A 6907-nucleotide genomic window follows, 5' to 3' on the forward strand; every position below is an offset into this window, starting at 1 on the left:
TCATACTCTAATTTTTTCTATTTTCCTCCCTTTCTGATCCTTTATCCCACTTTCTTTTTCTTCCTCTTCCTTCTCCCTCTTCTTTGTCAAATTGAGGATTGAGTTATTATCACTGATCCATATAAAGTCCCTCTCACATTTATTTTAACTCCCACCCGCCATTTCTATTCCCCGACTTCCCATGTGCAACCTTCCTAATATGTCTGATATGCATCTTTTTGTTTGTATGTATTTTTAGAAAATGTTTATTGTTTTTGTGTGCAAAAAAAATTAAAAAGAAATAAAAAATAAATAAATAAAATGCTTGAAAATTACTAATTTATAGGGAAATGAAATGTATGCTTAATTAGGCACAATCCACCAATTAACCTGTGATTACATGACTGGAAATCTTCTACCTATATAGGCTGTGTGAACAAGTAAGTCAGGCTAGGTGTGGTGGCTCACTCCTGTAATCCCAACACTTTGGAAGCCCAAGGCGGACGGATCACTTGAGGCCAGGAGTTCGAGGCCAGCCTGGCCAACATGGTGAAACCCCCACCTTTACTAATAATATAAAAATTAGCCAAGTGTGGTGGTACGCACCTGTAATCCCAGATACTTGGGAGGCTGAGGCAGGAGAATTACTTTAACCCAGGAGGCGGAGGCTGCGGTGGGCCGAGATGGTGCCACCGTGCTCCAGCCTGGGTGACAGAGTGAGATCCTGTCTCAAAAAAAATAAAAAACAAACAAACAAACAAAACACAAGTAATTAAAAAATTTAATCTGGTGGATCTCTAAATTATCTTCAAGCAATGTGATCATGGGGTTGAGTCACATGACACACAGCTTTCACCTAGCTAGCTGGAACCCTCCTTTCCCTGATTACAGATTCGCCTTCTTTCTTACCTATACTGTTTTGTAAAATGTTGTAAATGACTGAAGGAAAACAGGAAAGACCCTTTCCCTCGTCACTATTTTTTTAAAATTTAGTATGATTTTCATAATTGAGATGGGGGCCTCACTATGTTGCCCAGGCTGGTCTTGAACTCCTGAGATCAAGCCATCCACCTGCCTTGGCCTCCCAAAGTGCTGGGATTACAGGTGTGAGCCATCCCACTGCACCCCTCTTCACTACTAATCTCTCTAGTAGACTAACTTCCCTCTTAACTTTCTCACACAAAGACTTCACGGCTATCACATTGTCTTCAGCTGGAATGTTAAATTCACTCTTAAATTGAAAAGAAAATAAAAACTAGCTATAAAGAAAACAAGCTCTGGGGGAAAAGAAACCATAATAAATTAGGTTGTTAGCCAGGTGCAGTGGCTCACGCCTGTAATCCCAGCTATTTTGGAAGCCAAAGAAGGAAGACTGAGGCCAGTAGCTAGAGACCAGCCTGAGCAACGTATTGGGACCCCACTTCTGTAAAAAATAAAAAATTAGCCAGGTGTGCTGGTGGGCGACTATAGTCTCAGCTACTTGGAAGGCGGAGGTGCTTGAGCCGGGGAGGTCAAGGCTGCAGTAAGCCATGATTGCACCACTGCTCCAGCCGGGGCCACAGAGCAAGACATTGTCTCAATAATAATAATAATAATAATTAAATTGTTGTACCTCATACATCAGCCTTCTATGGAAAATGTAATCCTGTTATATTTATTTGCCTTTTGCCTATATAAGTGTTAGAGAAGCAGGTGCCTAGGGGAGCCAGAGTAACACCAATTTAATTTCAGCTCCATCTTGAGACTAACAAGAAACACTCCTTGCCAGTCACAACCCATGACCATAAAATGTTTCCCATGAAGGAGACAGCCTGAAGATGCCTGCAAGTATCCTTACACTCCCACAACAACAGAACGTCCCGATGTCCCAATACTCATAATAATACGTGCTTTCAAGATAATTATAGTTTTTTTTTTGTTTCGTTTGTTTTTTTTTTTTGAGATGGAGTTTCACTCTTGTTGCCCAGGCTGGAGTGCAATGGTGCAATCGCGGCTCACTGAGACCTCCGCCTCCCGAGTTCAAGCGATTCTCTTGTCTCAGCCTCCCGAGTAGCTGGGATTACAGGCACATGCCACCATGCCCAGTTAATTTTTTTTGTATTTTTAGTAGAGACAGGGTTTCATCCGGCTGGTATCGAACCCCTGACCTCAGGTGATCCGCCCGCCTTGGCCTCTCAAAGTGCTGGGATTACAGGCGTGAGCCACCACACTTGGCCTGATATGTTTTAATGCACTTGTGCACTAAAATGTAAAGGATAGTTTTCTTTAAATAAACAGAGTAATACATTTTGTGACGCTGTCAGCCCACATGCACGTAGGCACAGCTCAGTTTAGTCTTTACATAGACAAGATCCCTACATAAGAAAAACTTAGACAGTACGTTCCTCCACTTGCTTTATGAGGATGCCCTATTCTGTAACAGAGAGGCTTGCTTTCTTTCTTTCCTTTTTTTTTTTTAAATAGAGACAGGGTCTCACTGTGTTGGCCAGGTTGGTCTTGAACTTTTTCTTGTTTGTTTATTTTGTTTTTGGTTTTTTCAGATGGGGTCTCACTCTGTTACCCAGGCTGGAGTGCAGTGGCATGTCCTCAGCTGGGCTGCAACCTCTGCCTCCCGGGTTCAAGTGATTGTCCCACCTCAGCCTCCCGAGTACCTAGGACTACAGGTGCAGGCCACCACACCCGGCTAATTTTTGTTATTTTTGGAAGAGATGGGGTTTTGCTATATTGCCCAGGCTGGTCTCAAACTCCTGACCTCAAGTGATCCTCCCACCTCGGCCTCCCAAAGTGCTTAGATTACAGGCCTAAGCCATCATGCTGGCCCAGAGTAGCTTTCAATAAACTCTCTTCGCACTGCACTTTGCGACTCCTCTTGAATTCCTTCCTGTGTGAGATCCAAGAACTCTCTTGGGATCTGATCAGGACCTCTTTTCCCGGTAATATAAGCAAGAACTTAACTTTCAATTTTGGAGTACTGAGTCTATTTCTCTGGAGTCTGTGTTTTTCCCAAATGGGCCATTGCTATCTTTTTGCTTGAATAAACTCTTCCAGTTGAAATCTGAAACTTTCGATTATTTCGGGTTGACAAGTCCAAATAAGGTGACTGCATCTCTGCAACCAATCAAGCATTTATCTGGTTTGTCTCCTCATGTACCTTATAAAAGCCTAGCCTTCAACCTGTAAACTAAAAATAAAAACATATCTTCTGGCCTGGTGAAGTGGCTCACACATGTAATCCCAGCATTTTGGGAGGCCAAGGCCGGTGGATCACTTGAGGTCAGAAGTTCAAGAACAGCCTGGCCAACATAGTGAAACCCTATCTCTACTAAAAATACAAAAATTAGCCGGGGGTGGTGGCACATGCCTGTAATCCCAGCTACTCGGGAAGCTGAAGCAGGAGAATCGCTTGAACCCGGAAGGTGGAGGTTGCAGTGAGCCAAGATGGAGCCACTGCACACCAGCCTGGGCGAAAGAAGGAGACTCTGTCTCAAACAAAAACAAAAACAAAGTACCTTCCCAGCTAAGTGAAGTGACTGGCTCTTGGCCAACAGGACCCCCAAAAACCCTGAAAATTGAGTGCCTCTGTATGACAGGATGGGAGGTGAGACAGGTCTCCTTTATAGCCTCTCCCTTTAGGAGTTTAGATGCAGCAACTGACGCACATTCATGTAAAAATAGATATCATCAGAATGGAAAAACAGACTCCTTGTGGCAAGATGATACTAACTTACAAACAAGACCTAAGGCCACGCAAGGCAAGGGTAAAGTTATGCCTTAGAATTCATAAAATCTGGAGAAACAGGTCTGTTTTTTGGCTGAGATGGAATCAAGTGGCAGATAACAGACCCCCTTCCTTCAGCATTCCTTCCTCCTACCTCCTCCAAACTTTAGACAAAGCTTCACACGCTCAACCAGCTGCCACCTACAGAATCTCTCAACCATCAGTGCCTTCTAAGCCCCCTTCCACAGGTCCCACCCTTTCTGCCAATGGAACTTACACCTTTCAGGCACTGATTCATGATTTTCCCTACAATTCCTGTCTCTCTGAAATGAATAAAACCAAACTGTCTTGAGCCGCCTCAGGACCACTTACTCCAGGCTGCTTGGGGTTGTGTTTCCCTTGGCCAAGGGCTCTCCTATTCGGCTCCTAATAAACTTCTTTATTTTACATAGCTTGGCTTTTTCCGTTGACAAACTACAAGCCAGGACTGGGTGTTTCTCATTCGTGAATCGTTGTTGTTGTTGTTTTGAGACGGAGTCTCGCTCTGTTGCCCAGGCTGGAGTGGCACGGTCTTGGCTCACTGCAACCCCTGCCTCCTGGGTTCAAGCGATTCTCCTGCCTCAGCCTCCCAAGTAGCTGGGATTACAGGCACGTGCCACCATGCCCAGCTAATTTTTGTATTTTTATTAGAGATGGGGTTTCACCATGTTGGCCAGGATGGTCTTGAACTCTTGACCTCGTGATCTGCCCACCTCGGCCTCCCAAAGTGCTGGGATTACAGGCATGAGCCACTGCGCCCGGCCCTAAACTCTTTGTTAACGTACCTCAGTTTAATTTTTAACAGAAAAAAGTGGGCACTGGGGACCCCAGAGACCGCTGCTCCTCCCACAAGAACCTGTCAGAGATGATAAATTCCTTTTCTAAAAGCTTTAGTTCGCTGTTCTTTGTTTCTTGAGACCGACTTCCTTGTCTCCTAGCTACCTGTTCTGTAAACAACCTTCCTGATTTTGCCGCGCCCAGACAAGTCCAGATATGCTTTCCCGCCTAGTAACAGACAGTCGCTGTTCCTTCCCGTCTCATAGACCCTATTTAATTTGCGTGTGTGTGTGTGTGTGTGTGTGTGTGTGTGTGTGTGTGTGTGATGGAGTTGCCCAGTTGTCTTGCTCTGTTGCCCAGGTTGGAGTGCAGTGGCGCGATCTCGGTTCACTACAAGCTCCGCCTCCCGGGTTCACGCCATTCTCCTGCCTCAGCCTCCCAGAGTAGCTGCGACTACAGGTGCCCGCCACCACGCCCAGCTAATTTTTTGTATTTTTAGTAGAGACGGGGTTTCACCGTGTTAGCCAGGGATGGTCTCCATCTCCTGATCTCGTGATCCGCCTGCCTCGGCCTCCCAAAGTACTGGGGTTACAGGCGTGACCCACCGCGCCCGGCCAGACCCTATTTAATTTTAAACCTTAGCCAATCGAGTTAGCTTAGATTGTGAGGTCCAACCCTAGCCAATGAGGAAAGGACACAGAAGTGCTAGGAACTGTGTTAAGGAGAAAAACCCCTGCCCTACCCCGCTCGGTGTGCTCTTGTGACTGGCGCAAGCTGCACCCTTGCGTAGAAATAAATTTGCCTTGCTGAGGAATTTTCTGCCTAGATGCTGGTTTTCTTTGCGGCACCGGGTACTTGTTTCTAACAAACCCCACGCCCGAGGCGGGATCCCCCCATATCCCTCCCGTGGCCCCCGCATAATGTGGGGAGACATGGACCTGCCCAGATTGGGCTCCGGGGCCCGGGCCGCAGTCACCGTGAAGGGACGGGACAGGAGGCCCGGGGTCCCGGCTGCCGGCCCAGCCCCACACTGCGACCGAGGGGACTCGCGTCCCAGACCCCGGAGTCGCCGCGTGGAGGCCCGGGTCCCGCCTCAGCCGGTTTCGGCCGATTCCAGCCCCTCTCCCAGTCGCCCGGACGCCAGCCCCTTCACACACACCATTTCTCGGCTTCCAGGGTGTTCCGGCGTCCTCTGCGTGGCTCCCGCGACTAGTGTAGTCACAGTGCAGGTTACAGAGCGACAGAGCTCTGGTGGAGGCACCTAGTCCCTCTCGGAGCAAGAAAGCCGAGATCCCGACCGCAGTCGGCGCAGCACTAAAGGAATGTCCGGAGGGCGACTGTCCCTTCCCCCTTCCCCGGATGGACAGTTGACAGGGCCCCGCCCCAGCACCCCTGATTGGATGGGGCGCCAGGCCCCGCCTCCTCCGTCCTGAGTGACAGCAGAAGCCCTGGGTAACCGGGTCCTGCAGATCATGTCTGACTTGTTCTGGCCACAGCGTCTCTAAGCGAGCAGCCTCTCTAAGCGAGCAGCCTCTCTAAGCGAGCAGCCTGAGCGAGCGCCTTCCTTGCGCCCTGGTCATCAGATATTTGCATTTCAAGGCGACTTGCTCCTTATTGTTAGAAGAGGCACTGTTAGCTTCCTCATTCAAGGGGCTGTCCCTGCTCCTTCCTTCTGCAAGGGATCACAAGTGTGTGCAGGGCATTTCAGACTCAGTGTTCAGTGGAGAGATACGCTTGCCTTAGGGCAGGAAGGGAGCCCAGACCAGGCAAGGCACGACTGCACCAGGAGAGAGAGGCAGATGTCTTCCAGGGTGCGGGAAATGGGATGAGGCATGGCCAAGGCTTCCTCACACTGCTATGGACTGCAGCAAGGTTTTCCTTGTAAGGGAGCTAACCAAGCCAGAACTTATTAAAGATTTAGAGGCTCTCAGTACTATGTATATCTATCCCTGGTGCATTGACAGTGACTGAAGACCCATTTTTCAGGACATGCTGTGTAGGACTGAGCCAGGGAACATGATATAGCATGGCACTTTTATCTCACATATAACCCCCAAGGAGCAGGGTTAACTGAAATGAAAGATGGTCTCAGGGGAAGCTGTAAATGAGAAATTCTGTCATAGAAATTATGACTTAGGCAGGCCGGGCGCGGTGTCTCATGCCTGTAATCCCAGCACTTTGAGAGGCTGAGGCAGGCGGATCACGAGGTCAGGAGTTCAAGACCACCCTGGCCAACATGGTGAAACCTGTCTCTACTAAAAATACAAATATTAGCCAGGAATGGTGGTTCATGCCTGTAATCCCAGCTACTTGAAAGGCTGAGGCAGGAGAATTGCTTAAACCAGGAGGCAGAGGTTGCAATGAGCCAAGATCATGCCACTGCATTCCAGCCTG

The 6907-nt window shown here is 48.2% G+C and overlaps 1 pseudogene; it reads left to right on the forward strand.

The window, feature by feature from the left end:
- Positions 1–5433: 5433 nt before the first annotated feature.
- Positions 5434–6907, forward strand: part of LOC116479509 (zinc finger protein 491-like) — a 4392-nt pseudogene continuing 2918 nt past the window's right edge.

This window comes from Hylobates moloch, unplaced genomic scaffold, assembly GCF_009828535.3.
Source record: "Hylobates moloch isolate HMO894 unplaced genomic scaffold, HMol_V3 SCAFFOLD_12, whole genome shotgun sequence".
NCBI classification, from domain to species: Eukaryota; Metazoa; Chordata; class Mammalia; order Primates; family Hylobatidae; genus Hylobates; species Hylobates moloch.